Below are 17,684 nucleotides of genomic sequence, written 5' to 3' on the forward strand. Positions count from 1 at the left end.
GTGTTAAATTATGCAGGAGGTACTGTGTAACATTTACTGAAAGTTTGAAACAAATATGTTTGGAAGATCCTTAGAATTAGTATGAGAAAATAAAAGTTTTGGGAATCGAGCGACAAAGATTGGATTAACTTTTTAGTGCATTCCAGGTCCATAGGGTGGATTATCTTCATCCTCTGCAAACTCCTCCTTCAGCTTCCTCTTGTTCCTCCTCCTGTTTACTCTTGCTTGTACTTCTAGACTCTTTACAGCCCTGTCTGCAGCCCGAAGGCGTTCCTTGTCTAAAGCAAGCATCGCTCGTACCATTTTAGAACATATCTTCATTCCCATATTTCTAAATACCTTGCACCTTACAATGTTGCCATCATTGAAAGTCGCAACAGCATCATACACACCAAAGTGAAGTGTTTCTATTCCAACAAATACAGTCTTGGGGATTCTCGACCATATAACACTATTTACACTTTCATTGGTGTTTTGCGTTTTTCCGTGAATACACTTTTTCAACAGTTCAGGTGCTGCTAAGTCTCTGAAAATAGGTTTTATCACCTCCATTATGTACCTGATGAACACGGACGTTAATAATAACACCATTTGACAGCAGTTTAACAGCGCCACAGTGGGTCACGCCCAAGTAGAACAGATTTAAAAAAAAATTTAAAAATAGTTGTAGTCTTCGGAATTGAATAAATTATATATCTATTAAAAGGTAACAGTCTGCAGATTCAGAAAACACAAAAAAGTAAAATTTGAACTTTTCATGATTTTGAGCCTTTCCGGAGCCCCTTAAGTAGTTCTAAGTTCTAGGGGACTGATGACCGCAGAAGTTAAGTCCCATAGTGCTCAGAGCCATTTGAATAAATAGTAAAACTTGAAAGGCACTACCAAAATTGTTGGTGGTCCACATTGAAGGACGACCTACAACCTTCGCAAATGCGTTCATATGTGGCCGAACCAAGAGCAATTTGACAGCAGCGTAGCTTATTTAATGACTAACAATGAGGTGTCCTCCACGCAAGGTAACCAGCGGCTTCCTGCCCATCTCTGGTATTCACGAAGTCCCACAGAGGGTAGTCTAGGACCATGATGCCATGGGCTGGTCAGTTATACGTTTTAACGTTATATTTTATAATATTTTAACTTTATAACACACACTTTTTTTACTTATATACAAATTACGATAATACCCAGCATAATATTGAGGTATGTGTTCTTGCTATATGACATGTATCACATACGTTGTATACTGTTGGCTAAAGACGACGTGACATAGTCAACAGTCGCCATCAGTGGGTGGTATCCGCAGTTCCTGCTCTGTGCTATCCTCTATACACGTCATAAGGGCCTACATGCCATCGTATAGTTTAGTTTCAACTTAATGTTAATTACATTACTCTAAATTACAGAGTATGGTCTCAAGACATCGACGTAGGGTATGAATAAAAGTGTTTTTGTGCGATAAAGACCTATATGATAATTTTATCACTGGTGCATTGCAATCGCTGCTGTTCCAAAACATTTACAACGATTATTTGTTATTTTCGCCTTATAGAGTGGCCTGGAAATTGCAGTAGCTAAGCATCCGAGGTTTGCTTACTGTGCCAGTAGGATGGTTGGTCGTCTGGCTGCTCGACTTTTTTAATGCACGGTCCCGCGGTTGGTTCTTTTGCACCCAGGCGCAAGTAAAACCGTTGTTCAAATGATAGACGTTGAGTCGGAGCGAAATTCTGAACAAAGGAACGAGGCGTTGTGTGTGCTATCTCATGAGCAGAGGATACGACTGATGCCACAGCAAATTCGCTTTTTCCATTGGTCAGTAGGCGGTCGCGGTCGCGAACTTTTCTTTCTGTTTTGATCCACGTAATTTTGGCAGCCTAATTTTGTTCAGATTTGGGAGTCTCTGTTAAGTGTAACGGCGAGCATGGCTTGCCACTGTTGTATGCCATCGGAATGTAATTTTGGATGAGAGAGTTTTTTTCTTGTTAGGATGTTTCTATAATTGCAAATTTATTTCTTGGACACATTGTTATGGAAATCTCCAGAGCGATAGTTTTCCAGTCGTTTAACCTGCCAGTTTTAGGGCTGACTTCGTTGCTTAATGTAGTCATGACACATTTCATACATGGTAATCCATCCGACTGTATTTCGTGATATCTTTCCGCTGTATGCTACACGCCAGTTTTCACATGTCGTACTGCTCAATACACAAACTGAATAACATTGGAGATAGGCTACAACTCTGCCTCACTCCCTCCCCAACCACTGCTTCCCTTTCAAGCCCCTCAACTCCTATAATTGTCATCTGGTTTCTGTACAAATTGTAAATAGCCTTTGGTCCCTGTATTTTCGCCCCTGCCAATATCAAAATTTGAAATATAGTACTCAAATTAACATTGTCTAAAACTTTCTCTAAGACTAGAAACGTAGTTTAGCCTTTCGTTAATGTATCTTCTGAAGTCGTAGGGTCACTATTACCTCGCGTGTTGCAACTCATATATGGAATCAAAACTGATCTTCTCAAGGTCGGCTTCTACCAGTTTTCTCCCGTGACTTAATAAACTGATAGTTTGGTAATTTTCACACCTGTCAGCATCTGCTTTCTTTGGGATTGGAATTACTATACTCTTCTTGAAGTCTGAGGATATTTCACCTGTCCCATACATATACATCTTGCTCACCAGATGGCAGAATTTTGTCACGGCTGGTTCTCCCAAGGCTATCAGTAGTTCTAACAGAATGTTGTCTACTCCGGGCCCTTAGGTCTTTCAGTGCTCTGTCAAATTCTTCACTCAGTATCATATGCCCATCTCATCTTCATCTACGTCCTCTTCCATTTCCATAATATTGTCCTCAAGTACATCGCGCTTGTATAGACACTCCTATACTCTTTCCACATTTCTGCTTTCCCTTCTTTGCTGGGAACTGGTTTTCCATCTGACTACTTGATACTGATACAGGTGGTTCTCTTTTCTCCGACGGTCTCCCTCTAATTTTCCTGTAGGCCACATCTATCTTACCCATAGTGATATATGCCTATACATCCTCACATTTGTCCTCTAGCCTTCCCTGCTTAGCCATTTTGCGCTTTCCGGCGATATCGTTTTCGAGACGTTTGTATACCTTTTCGCCTGTTTCATTTATTGTATTTTAATATTTTCTTCTTTCATCAATTAAATTCAAAATGTCTTCTGTTAATCAAGGATTTCTACTAACCCTCGTCTTTTTACCTACTTGATCCTCTGCCGCCTTCACTATTTCATCTCTCAAAGCTACCCAGTCTTTTTCTAGCGTTTTTCTTTTCCCTGTTCTTGTGAATGATTCCCTAATACTCTGTCTGAAATTCTCTATAACCTCTGGTTCCTTCAGTTTATCCAGGTCGCATCTCCTTAAAATCCAAGCTTTTGGCTGTTTGTTCGGTTTTAATCTACAGATTCACAGTTCATACCTACTAAATTGTGGTCAGATTCCACATCTACACCCGGAAATGTCTGACAATTTGAAGCCTGGTTCCTAAATCTCTGTCTTACCATTATATTATGTATCTGAAACCTTCCAGTGTCTCCAGGTCACTTCCACGTCTATAACCTTCTTTCATTATTCTTAAACCAAGAGGTAGCTATAATTAAGTTGTGCTCTGTGCAAAATTCTAGCAGGTGGCTTCCTCTTTTCATTTCCTACTGTCCTCCCGAACAGGCCATGAAGGTCCAACGGTACCGACCGGCCGCCGTGTCATCCTCACTCATAGGCGTCACTGGATGAGGATATGGAGGGCCATGTGGTCAGCACACCGCCCTCCCAGCCGTATATCAGTTTCCGAGAGCAGAGCCGCTACTTCTCAATCAAGTTGCCTCACAAGGTCTGAGCGCACCCCGCTTGCCAACAGCACTCGGCAGACCGGATGGTCACCCATCCAAGTGCTAGCCCAGTCCGAAGCGCTTAACTTTGGTGATCGGACGGGAAACGGTGTTACCACTGGCTTCATTTCTTACCCCCATTCCATATTTACCTACCACTTTTCTTCTCTTCCTATTATCGAATTCCAGTCCCCCATGACTATTAAATTTTCATCTCCCTTCACTATCTCAATGATTTCTTCTATGGCATCATACATTTTTTCAATCTCTCCACCTGCGAAGCTAGTTGGCATATAAATTCGTACTACCTTGGTAGGCGTGAGCTTCGTGTCTATCTTGGCTACATTAATGCGTTCACTATGCTGTTCCTAGTAGCTTATCTGCGTCCCTATTTTGTTATTTGCTGCCATCAAACTTCACTAATTCCCACTACATCTAACTCTAACCTATCAATGACCGTGTTTAAATTTCAGATTTTTTAAATCTGTGGAACGCCGGTTTTGTTTCTCCTGATAATGACGTCCTCCTGAGTAGTCTCTGCCCGGAGATCCGGATGGGGACTATATTTGGAATATTTTATCCAAGAGGACGCCATCATCATTGCAGTACAGCTGGATGCCATTGGGGAACCTTACGTTTGTAGTATCCCCTTGCTTTCAGCGTTCATAGTACCAGCTTAGCAAGGCCGTTTTAGTTAAAGTTACAAGGCCAGGTCAGCCAATCCTTCAGACTGTGGCCCCTGCAACTACTGAAATGGCTTCTGCCCCTCTTCAGGAACCACACGTTTGTCTGGCCTCTCAACAGATACCCCTCCTTTGTGGTTGCACCGGTTGTTGTTGTGGTCTTCAGTCCTGAGACTGGTTTGATGCAGCTCTCCATACTACTCTATCCAGTGCAAGCTTCTTCATCTCCCAGTACCTACTGCAGCCAACATCCTTCTGAATCTGCTTAGTGTATTCATCTCTTGGTCTCCCTCTACGATTTTTGCCTTCCACGCTGCCCTCCAATACTAAATTGGTGATCCCTCGATGTATCAGAACATGTCCTACCAACCGATCCCTTCTTCTAGTGAAGTTGTGCCACAAGCTCCTCTTCTCCCCAGTTCTGTTCAATACCTCCTCATTAGTTATGTGATCTACCCATCTATTCTTCAGTATTCTTCTGTAGCACCACATTTCGAAAGCTTCTATTCTCTTGTTGTCTAAACTATTTATCGTCCACGTTTCACTTCCATACATGGCTACACTCCACACAAATACCTTCAGAAACGACTTCCTGACATTTAAATCTATACTCGATGTTAACAAATTTCTCTTCTTCAGAAACGCTTTCCTTGCCATTGCCAGTCTACATTTTATATCCTCTCTACGTCGACCATGTGCAACGGCTTTGCCGCAGTGGATACACCGGTTCCCGTCAGATCACCAAACATAAGCAATGTCGGGCGTGGCCGACACTTGGATGGGTGACCATCCGGGCCGCCATGTGCTGTTGCCATTTTTCGGGGAGCACTCAGCCTCGTGGTGCCAATTGAGGAGCTACTCGACCGACTAGTAGCGGCTCCGGTCAAAGAAAACCTTCGTAACGACTGGGAGAGCGGTGTGCTGACCACATGCCCCTCCTATCCGCATCCTCAACCGAGGATGACACGGCGGTCGGATGGTCCCGATGGGCCACTTGTGGCCTGAAGACGGAGTGAGTGCTACGTCAACCATCATCAGTTATTTTGCTCCCCAAATAGCAAAACTCCTTTACTACTTTTAGGGTCTCATTTCCTAATCCAATTCCCTCAGCATCACCCGACTTAATTCGACTACATTCCATTATCCTCGTTTTGCTTTTGTTGATGTTCATCTTATACACTCCTTTCAAGACACTGTCCATTCCGTTCAACTGCTCTTCCAAGTCCTTTGCTGTCTCTGACAGAATTACAATGTCATCGGCGAGCCTCAAAGTTTTTATTTCTTCTCCATGGATTTTAATACCTACTCCGAACTTTCCTTTCTTGCACCTACGGCACGGCTATCTATAACGCTGAGGCACTTAAGCGACCCCACAGGCGGCAAGGGCCAAGTTTCAGAGTGTGTGTGTGTGGGGGGGGGGGGGGGGGGGGTGGAGGGGGGGGTGGAAGAGGGGGTAGAAGTGTTATTGGCAATAAAACTATAATAATGGTTATTTTACATGTTGAGTTGCTTGGGACCAAACTTGTGAGGAAATGTCTACGGTCATGGAACGAGTCACTATGTAAAATTAACACAAGGAAAGTTAGTAGCAGATCAAATAAAATTCATACGAACCCTATGCAGCAAGTTCCTGAGTATATTTTTGCGCAATCAGCAATGTAACGCAGGTATTTACTTATTTCTTATTCCCAGAACCCTCCCAGAGGATAAGAGTGAGCTACTAGGAAATTCTTCAGTTTCCACTTGGAAGTGCGAGGATTGCTGGTAAGAGGTTTTAATAGTGTGGTACCTTATTAATAACGTATGCAGGCGTGTACTTCTCGCCTTCGTCCACAAGAGTTAAGAAGGTACGACAAACACGCAGATAGGATTTCTGCCTAGTATTAAATGAATCGAAAGGTGCTAATTTTTGGGACTAATCCGATATATTTAAGGAGAAAAAATATTGACGGAAATAGGTAGTATATTGGGAGGCAAATGTCGGATATCCCAGACTGTTGAATATTAGTCGAAAAGAGGTAAACAAACTTAAACTGCATATTTCTCTCTAGTTTCTGAGCCAAACACACCTTCTGTGAAGGGGGAAGCGTAAACACAAAATATAATGCTGTACACCATAAGTCAATAAAATTAAGCAATTTTCGTGTGGAACTATGACTTACGGCAGATACTGTTTTAATGGCAAGTAAGAAGCCATGAATTTGTATCTTGATCTGCACTGCTCAATACATTGACTACGTTGCACTAAACGTCCTTCAGTGCAGAAGCACGTGTCATCAGCAGACAGAAGTCTTTTAGAATCGTCTGTCAAGTCAAAAGGCATATCATTTACATACAAATGAGGAACAGCAGCAGTCTGAGCGCGGACCCCTGACGCACCTCCAGTCAACTGTCGCCCAATCAGACGGCACCGCTCAGCTGATCTCTGTATTGAGGAGAGTGATCTTTTGCAGTCCTTACAGTATGAGAGAGACCAGTTGTAAGATATTCCTCTTGATCCGTAACGATCCAACTTCTGCAGTAATCGACAGAATGAAACGCCTCTGTTAAATGAAAGAAGACGCCTAGTCTCCGCAATGTTTTGCTTAACCCGTCTAGTACCTCAAAGAGGAAATATAATATTGCATTTTCAACTGTTGGACCACTTCTGGAACCAGATTGTACGTTTCGTAGCAGACTGTGTACACTGAAATCATATATTATTACTCTTATATAACTTTTGCATACATTGACTGCATTGAAACGGATCTAAAACTGTCTACAATATTCCTTCTCCTTTTTTTACTGTTTGAGTACTTTAATCTTACGGGAATTTGACGATTCCTAACGGAAAAATTACGTATGTTGTTAAATACAGGACTAACATATGTGAACGAAGTGGAAATGAGCCTAAGGACAGTAATGAGAGAAGCGTCCTAAGCTTTCGGAAGTAAAACGTTGGTAACCGACCTGAGTGAAACCCCTAAGAGATTTTGGTCGTATGTAAAATTAGTAAGTGGGCCACAATCGTCTATTCATTCTCTCAACGACCACATCGGGACAGAAACGGAAGGTAACAGAGAGAAGGCCGAAATACTGAGTTCAGTCTTCCGAAGTTGTTTCACCACGGAAGATCGTAGCACTGTCCCTCCTTTAAATCGTAATGCGAACGCCGAAATGGCAGATATTAAGACAACCGATCGCGGAATTGAAAAACAGCTACAGTCACTTAGTAGTGGAAAGGCTTCAGGACCAGATGACATATCTATAAGATTCTATAAAGATAATTCGAAAAACATTGCTCTCCTTCTAAAAGTAATTTATCGTAGATCGCTTGAGCAACGAAAGGTACCTAATGACTGGAAAGAATCGCATGTCATTCCCGTTTTTCAGAAAGACCGTAAGACAGATCCACTCAGTTATAGACCAGTATCGTGGACGTCAATCTGTTGTAGAATTATGGAACATGTTTTATGCTCAAGAATTATGACGTTCTTGGAAAATGAACAGCTCCTCTTTAAAAATCAACTTGTATTCCGCAAACAGAGACCCTGTGAAACTCAACTAACTCTTTTCCTCCGTGAGATCCACAGCGCAGTGGAGAACGGCGCTCAGGTTGATGCCGTGTTCCTTGATTTGTGCAAGGCGTTTCACACCGTCTCGCGTTGCCGTTTAATGAAAAAAATACGAGCTTACGGAGTATCGGAGAAGACCTACGATTGGATTGAAGACTTTCTTGCAGACAGAATTCAACACGTCGCTCTTAACGGAACATAATCGACAGATGTAAAGGTAATATCCGGAGTACCACAGGGAAGTGTAAAAGGACCGTTGCTGTTCAAAATATACATAAAATCTAATAGAAAGCTTCGGATGTTCTTTAAGGCTGTTTGCAGATGATGCAGTTGTTTATACCAAACTAGCAACGCCAGAAGATAGTAAGAATTTGCAGAACGACCTGCATGAATTGATGAATGGTGCAAACTCTGGCAGTTGACCCTGAACGTAAATAAATGTAACACATTTCGCGTACACAGGAAAAGAAATCCACTACTGTACAGCTACACTATTGATGAGAAACAGCTGGAGACAGCGTCTGCCGTAAAATATCTCGGCGTAACTATCCATACCGACCTTAGGTGGAATGACCATATAAAACATATAGTGGGTAGAGCAGACAAAAGATTCACCGGAAGAATCTTAAGGAAATGTAACCAATCCACGAAAGAAGTGGCTTATAAGATGCATGTTCGCCCGATTCTTGAGTACTGTTCATCTATCTGGGATCCCTATCAGGTAGGGCTGATAGAGGAGGTAGAGAGGATCCAACGAAGAGCGGCGCGTTTCGTCACGGGATCGTTTAGGTGGCGAGACAGCGTTACGGAGATGCTAAAGGAACTCCACTGGCGGACGTTACAAGAGAGACGTTGTGCATCATGGAGAGATTTACCATTGAAATTTGCGGACAGCAGTTTTCAGGAGGAGTCAAACAACATATTACTTCCCCTATATGCATCTCGTGTATTGACCACGAGGAGAAAACTCGAGAAATTAGATCCAATACAGATGCTTACCGACTATCATTCGTCACACGCACTGTTGGCTGGTGGAACAGGGCTACAGGGTCAGATAGTGGTACCGAAAGTACCTTCCGCCACACACCATTAGGTGTCTTGCGGAGTAAGATGTAGATGTAGATGTAGGATATTCATCGTACTTTAAATCTGTTTCTAATTTTCGTATTGACCAACTGCGATCAGTCCAGTTCCTTATCTTTCCCTACCTTATGTCCACGTTATTCCCGGTTTCTTAATTCTTCGGGATTGCAAGTCATCTAAATTTAATATTTTATTCTTGAAAAGGTTTCTGTCCTTTATTTCAGACTCTTTGTGTCGAGTTCTATCTATATCTTTACTTATTTCTGTAGTCCATGCTATTTTCGATTTTTCCCGAAATACAGGTATATTTGTTTGTTGAGCCTGTTCTCATTCATTCGGTAGAGACATCCAAAAAAGATTAATCTTCTTTTAACAATTGCTTCTAATGTTTTCTCCAGATTTTTGTGGATCTCGTCATTACTTGTCTTTCTCCAGCCATCTGTAGTTTGTGCTGCACCCATTGTTTCTCTAACTATCCGTCTGTCAGGTACCTCTATTCTGTCCAACTTATATGTGATTTTTCGGCATTCGCATTCGTATAAACAATCTCTTCGTACGACTGTGGTGTCCTGTTTTGGTTTTGTTTTCAAAAAATGGTTCAAATGGCTCGGAGCACTACGGGACTTAACAAATGGCTCTGAGCACTATGGGACTTAACATCTGAGGTCATCAGTCCCCTAGAACTTAGAACTACTAAAACCTAACTAACCTAAGGACATCACACACATCCATGCCCGAGGCAGGATTCGAACCTGCGGCCGTAGCAGTCACGCGGTTCCAGACTGAAGCGCCTAGAACCGCACGGCCACAACGGCCGGCCGGGACTTAACATCTGAGGTCATCAGTCCCCTAGAACTTAGAACTATGTAAACCTAACTAACCTAAGGACATCAGACACATCTACGCCCGAGGCAGGGTTCGAATCCGTGACCGCAGCGGTCGGGTGGTTCCAGACTGAAGCGCCTAGAACCGCACGGCCACTGTGGCCGGCTTTTGTTTTCCTTATTATTTTGTGTAAATATTCTTTGACAAGTCATATTCTCTCTGCATTTTGTCATCTCCTATATCCACTGTAAATTTTTCTGGTCTATTCTTTTGTATGGTTTCTCCAAGATATTTTAATTTACTTCTCTCTGTTTTATCTCTTTGTGATTCAATGAACTTTGGTGCATTTTTTGTGTTTGCCACGAATTTTATTTCTTCAGCTGAAGTTTTGAGACCAATAGTATTTCCCTGTATTGTTATTATTATCGATAGTGACACTGGTCAGATGCAAAAGATTGGCAACGTGAAATCTCAATTTCTGCAGCTTAATAAGTAAGGACTGCAACAGTCAACTGATTTACGAACAACGAGTATAATGCACACGCTCTGACTTGGTTGATTTTGAATGTGTGTGCAGGGCGATAGTCCACCACTGGGGAGAGAAGGGGGCTGGAGGAAGCATGGTCTGCAGCCAGGGTCAACTCTAAGTGCGGACAGTTGGGTTTGTGTGCTGAGGAGTTGTAGGTACTACTAGCGGTGAACTCAGGGTTTCGTCGTCATCCTATGAAAACGCATTACCAGTTCTGCCTCTGAATAATAACTTCTCGGTTCAATAAAGTACCCACAGAAACTAAATATCATTTATCTTTCGTCAGATTTCCAAGAAAATTGTTTTTCAATCTGAAGTTTAGTTAATCATGATCGTGGGGTGGGGGGATACTAGCTAATACCTGAATGTGCTCAACGGCTGTTGTATCAGTACCGTTGCGTTCCACTGCCATAGAGCATTAACACAACGACTTTGATCAGATTATAAAACGAATATGTCGCGTAAGACTCCGTGGCTATAGCGTAGCGTATATTGTCAGTCGCTTACTTTGTAGTTGGGCAGCAGTGGTTAAGAGCTCTAAATGTAGAGAATGTAAGTCAATGCAGGTGAGTAAGGAAAAACAATCCCAAAATACTCAGATACAGCATTATTAGCGTGTTAATTGACACAGTCAAAGCAGTTAAATTATAAAGGAACTGGTTCTCTACTTCTGAAAAAATTAAATAATAAAACATGACCTATACAAGGAATCTGACTATCCCTGTTAGTCATGGACGAAAAAAAAATGGCATAGTCTTTGTCAGAAAGTGCAGAATGTTACGTGGGTCCAATAAGACGTCAATTTTAATCTAAATATGGTATGTCAATGTTTACGTAATAAAAAATTAGTTAGGTAATTCAGTACAATTATTATATAGATGCGATAAATCACTTTAACGGGGGCCAAATGAACAATTAAAGACAATATAATTCTAGTAAACCCGTAAAAGAAAAAAAAAAAGAAATATTGTAGGGGCCTACATAGACATCGCGCATCTGCTAGATGCCCACGAAATACGTAATTTTGTTTTGACGCTGACAGCCAGTGATAAAATAGATGCAAAAATACTATTGGTCAGTTTTCAAGCTGTAACGGCGGACAGCATCAGCTGGTAATATAAGTAATTTTATGGTAGCTAATTTCACTGCACAAAAATAAAATATGTGCTCCCTCCAAAAGAAGTTACACTCAAACATTAAAATAAAATTATGATGAGCACCAAAATGTCTGAGAAGCATTCTGAAAGACAATTATTAATTGAACTACAGTTTGGGTGTTTTCAACACTGTCAACAAGACGAAATAATGGAAAGTATATTTATTGGAACTAAACAAAATTGAACCTGGAAATTGTGACAGTATTTTAAAATAGATTATTTAACTGCAATTGTCTTTAATTTTGAAATGAGAAAGAGCGTAATAATTTTCTTTTGATGTCTTAACTGTTGCTGCAGGCAGTGCGATGACGTCAGCGGTGGTCCGCGCGGACGATGAGTGAAGTTAATTCTGGTTCGTGGCGTGAAGATAATGATGGATCCTCCTGTTTCATTAATACTCCAGTTACGGTGGTGGTCCACGTCTTCGTTGTAGTCGAATCAGCTGGCAGCACTGGCGCGATAATAATAGTTCCAGTGTGTCCGTTGTCGTTACGCGCGCGACGTTTTATTATTAAAAGTTTATTAATCACGCGGTGCGGGTAGGTCGGAATTATGCAATGTCTTTAGCATTTACAAAGTATAGCCGGATAATGCCAATACTTCGCACAGTTCTTTGACCGTGTTGCTACAGGAAAATAGTCACATGTGTTAATCACTATAACAGTCCATTAAACATCAGTTCAATTTACGTCGTCGTCTTTAAGACAGTTTGGATGATATAACAAATGTTTCTTGATCAAATCACAGCACTGTTCTTTTACTAAACATTTTGGTTTGTTCCAAATGGTTCAAATGGCTCTGAGCACTATGGGACTTAACATCTATGGTCATCAGTCCCCTAGAACTTAGAACTACTTAAACCTAACTAACCTAAGGACAGAACACAACACCCAGCCATCACGACGCAGAGAAAATCCCTGACCCCGCCGGGAATCGAACCCGGGAACCCGGGCGTGGGAAGCGAGAACGCTACCGCACGACCACGAGATGCGGGCGGTTTGTTCCACTTTCACGCATTTCTAACAGTTAGTGTCTCCACACGACAATGAAGTCTGGTTCACGGCTAATTGTCACAAGTTCACAAAGTATGTAAAATCGTCACCACAAACACTCGATATACTTTTCAGGTTTTACTGTTGACTTAATAATACACGATCTCCTATTAACACAGCGGACGCACTGTAATTAATTGTTCCTCCGCGTATCACCGTCTTTCGTATCACCGTCTTTCACGCCGAACTTTGCAACGTTTCTCCACCCGCGAACCGGCCACGATACCACAAGAACTCGCACGCTCTCTATCGATAGTCGATCGCTCTCTCTCTGACACAGTACTTCTCCTAGCCTAACCAAAGATTTACAAAGCATATAAAACCAGACCGTTCATATTCGTACAATACAAAATACATAACAGTGGCAAAATGTATGAAGAAACAATGTGACGTATTAAGAAATAAATAATAGTTGAAATAAATGATACATACGTACTATGACAAGGTAATGCACAAAAGAAAAAAAAAATATTATCGACTTTCGGGGAATGCAATGTCTTTACAAAGTGTCTAGGCATCACTGTGAAAGCAGTATGAAATGAAATGACCGTGTAAGGATTGTTGTGGATCGGCTTCGGTTTATTGGGAGAATCTTAGGAACGTGTGGTTTATCTGTAACAGAGACCGCGCTTAGAACACTAGGGCGACGGAGTACTGATCAAGTGTATGGGATCCCCACCAGGTCGGACTGAAGGAAGACATCGAAGCAGTTCAGAGACCGGGCCAGTAGGTTCGATCGACACACAAGTATTACGTAGCTGCTTCAGAAACGAAGGGGAATCCCTCGAGGGAAGGTGACATTCCTTCTGAGAAACGCGGTTGAGAAAGTTTAGAGATTCAGTTCTTGGTGCTGACTGTAGAACGAACCTACTACCAGCAACGTACATTTCGCCTCGGTACGACGAACATAAGAGCAGTTAGGGCTCGTACCGAGGCGTATAGACAATAGTTTTCCCCTCGTTTTATTTGCGGGTGGAACAGGTAGCGAGATGACAAGCAGTGCTACATCGTATACCCTCCGCCCTGCAGCACACGGCGGTTTGCGAAGTATATACACTGAAGCGCCAAAGAAACTGATATATGCATTTCAAATACAGCTTGCTATTCCATTACAGGCAGAATACGGCGCTGCGGTCGGCAAAGCCTATAGAAGACAACAAGTGTCTGGCAAAGTTATTTGATCGGTTACTTCAGCTACAGTGGCAAGTTAACAAGATTTAAGTGTGTGCGAACGCTGTGTTATAGTCGGAGCACGGGTAATGGGACACAGCATCTCGGAGGTAGCGATGAACAGGGGATGTTCCCGTACGACCATTTCACGAGCGTACTGTGAATATCAGGAATCCGGTAAAACATGAAAGCTCCGACATCACTGCGGCCGGGGAAAGATCCTGCAAGAACGGGACAAACGACGAGTGAAGAGAATCGTTCAGCGTGACAGACGTGCAACCCTTCCGCAAATTGCTGCAGATTTGAATGCTGGGCCATCAACAAGTGTCAGCCTGCGAAGCATTCAACGTAACATCATCGATATGGGCTTTCGGAGTCGAAGCCCCACTCGTGCGTATCCTTGATGACTGCACAGCACAAAGCTTTACATCTCACCTGGGCCAATTCAACACCGACATTGGACAGTTGATGACAAGAAACATGTAGCCTGGACGAGTTCCGTTTCAGTTTTAATCGAGCTGACGGACGTGTACGGGTATGGAGACAACCTCATGAATCCAAGGAACCTGTATGTCAGCAGGGGACTGTTCAAGCTGTTGGAGTCTCAGTAATGATGTGGGGCGGGTGCATCTGAGGGTGATATGAGACCCCTGAAGCGTCTAGGTGACAGGTGCGTAAGCGTCCTGTCGGATCATCTGCATCATTTGTGTCCACTATGCAAACCGACGGACTTGGGCAATTCCAGTTGGACAGTGCGACACCCCACACGACTAGAATTGCTTCAGAGCGGTCCCATGAACACTGTTCTGAGTTTAAACACTTCCACTGGCCACCAAACTCCTCAGACATAAACATTATTGAGCATATCTGGGATGCCTTGGAAAGTGCTGTTCAGAAGAGATCTCCACCACGCGCAGCTATTACGGATTTATGGACACCCCTACAGGATTCATGCTATCAATTACCTCCTACACTAGAATGAGATTTTCACTCTCCAGTTGAGTGTGCGCTGATATGATCAGCACACTCTCCGCTGCAGAGTGAAAATCTCATTCTGGAAACATCCCCCAGGCTGTGGCTAAGCCATGTCTCCGCAATATCCTTTCTTTCAGGTGTGCCAGTACTGCAAGGCTCTCAGAAGTGCTTCTGTGAAGTTTGGAAGGTAGGAAACGAGGTACTGGCAGATTTGAAGCTGTGAGGACGGGTCGTGAGTCGTGCTCAGGTGGCTCAGATTCTAGAGCACTTGCCCGCAAAAGGCTTAAGATAGGTAAATAAATTAGTGAAATCAATGTGAAGTGAAGTAGAAATTAGAAAATAAATGAGAAACTTAGTTTAGTTTAGAGGAGTTACACACTGGCAAACAGCGGGCAGAGCAGCCGTGGCAACCGCCGGCGCTTGAAGTCAGCAAGTTCAGGAGAAGCCATCGCTCTCTCCACATAAGCGGAAGCTGTCGATTCAGCCGTCAGGGCATCGCCCGACCGGCTCACGTGTTTCTCAGTCGCCATATGTGATCAAAGGCCCTCGCCTACATTCCAAGAGCCAATGACCGACGTTAAGAAGATTCTTCGAGAAGCTTTTCAACGTGACAGAAGAGGCAATGACCGTGAAGTCGTTCACCTCCAGTGAACTGAAGTGAATAAATATGCGAGACGCAGTGGGCCCGACAAGAGTAGCAGTTGTTTTCAGTCAGTTTCGGTGCTGAAGACCGTCATGCAAGAGGATACTACATCATACACAGACGCACCAAGTCCGCCGCTGTAATGGAATAGCAAGCAGCAGCCTCGGCGCCAGAAGACAGAAGTTAAAAGGTATTTGAAGACTGATTTTTACGTACCCGGGTGACTCGTGAGGACGGGAAGGAGACGGCCTCACATCAGCAGTCACCTGTGAGCTGGGATGAAGATCTGACAGCCGAAGACTGGAAGCGGGGAGTCCGTTGTTCCGGTCCGGGACACTGGCCTTCCACCGCCGCGCCGCTCCGCTGGCCGACGCACAACACACGCGACCGCTTAGAGAAGAGAAACACTGGGACGCCACATCAAAGGTATCATCATCCGATTCACGACTTCGTTCTCAATAATGAAACGGGCCACAGCACGCTGCGCGTCTCCAGTCAACTGGGCGAGATGGCGACATGAGATACACACCGCCAGGCGTAATCAGACGCCGCCGCTGCCGCAGCAGAAGGCTTCGCAAACGACACAGCTGCCGCTCTCCGAGCCAGAACATCCAGTAAGGAAACAGTTGTACAAAACATAAATAAATGTTATCTTATGTAAAAATGCTGTTTCATTCTACCCCATACCCGAGCGAAGGAAAAACCCACCCCGCACACATCTTGTTAAGAGAGAAAAATTAATTTATTTAGTATTTTCAGCCTGACATTATGCTTTAGAATCAAATACCCTTTGCAGTAATGCTCATCCTGACAATTGACTAGCATCAAAAGAGAAACCCAGTTACATTTAGTGTGAAATGTGTTACAGGCGCCGGCCGGTGTGGCCGTGCGGTTAAAGGCGCTTCAGTCTGGAACCGCGTGATCGCTACGGTCGCAGGTTCGAATCCTGCCTCGGGCATGGGTGTGTGTGATGTCCTTAGGTTAGTTAGGTTTAATTAGTTCTAAGTTCTAGGCGACTGATGACCTGAGAAGTTAAGTCGCATAGTGCTCAGAGCCATTTGAACCATTTGTGTTACAGTCCCCAGTCTTGGTCTGGTAGCAGTTTCTCCCCAGCACTACGTCATGTATTAGTCAAGTTCATGTCACGTCATGTTGCGGCACTTCGGCGAGCTCGTGGGGTCCCTACACGATATCTGGCTGTTGTACTAGTTTCTTTGGCTCTTCAGTGTATGTAGACGTAGGAGAACAGCGACGTGAAAGCAATTCCTTTTGCGCATGTGGACAGTGGGATGGAGCTCGTACGTGGTCCGCACGTGGAGACAGCGACAGACAGGCGCGGCACAGCCCCTTATAAATGTCGTCCTGACGTGGAGAGCACTCGGCACAAAAGGACGGCAGCGACGGAGGGGGCGGATCGGAAATCGGTTCCGTTTAAGTGCTGCGCGCGTCGGCGGACCTGGGGCGCGGTGCCGCCGCTGATATTTCCATAAAAATGCAATAGACCGGACTGCGGCGTGAGCGCGACGTGCGGCGCGTGCCGGAACAGCCGGCGGAGCAGAAGAGAGCGGGGCAGAGCAGGGCGTGTGTGGGAGTCACAACAGCACAGCACAGGGCAGGGCGCAGCCGGGCGCAGCGGGGAGCGGCGAGCCGCTAAACGGCTGCGGAGGCGGCCACGCCGGGGACCCAGGCACTGCCACCGCGGGCTGTGCGTAGCTGCTGCCAGGGGGTCTCCTTGACCTCAGGCGATTTTTTAAAGGCTGTCATCGAACTGCCCCATTCCATCACTGATTGTCTGGTACAGCAAACGGTTATGATATTTTCTCGAATAAAGGCAGTCTGGGTTGCAAAATTGTTTTCTTTATTAAAGCAAATTAACTTTCAGCAACAGATATCTTCTGGAGCTGTCTGCTGTAAGGTGAAACGTCCCCTTAGAAAAATTATACACGACTGTGCTTAAACTGACACACAATAATTTTAGCGCAACGCAATCTGACTATCAAAAGTCCCTACAAAAGAATGGCCCAGACAAACATTAAACTATACGTTTCACAAATCACTTACCTCACCAAAAATCTTCCTTACTCGAACTACTGCAATACAGCGAGCGCCACTACTGCCAGCTAAATAAAAGATTCAAAGTACGGAAGGCACTAACTACTGAT

Source organism: Schistocerca cancellata, chromosome 7 (genome assembly GCF_023864275.1).
Source record: "Schistocerca cancellata isolate TAMUIC-IGC-003103 chromosome 7, iqSchCanc2.1, whole genome shotgun sequence".
NCBI lineage: Eukaryota > Metazoa > Arthropoda > Insecta > Orthoptera > Acrididae > Schistocerca > Schistocerca cancellata.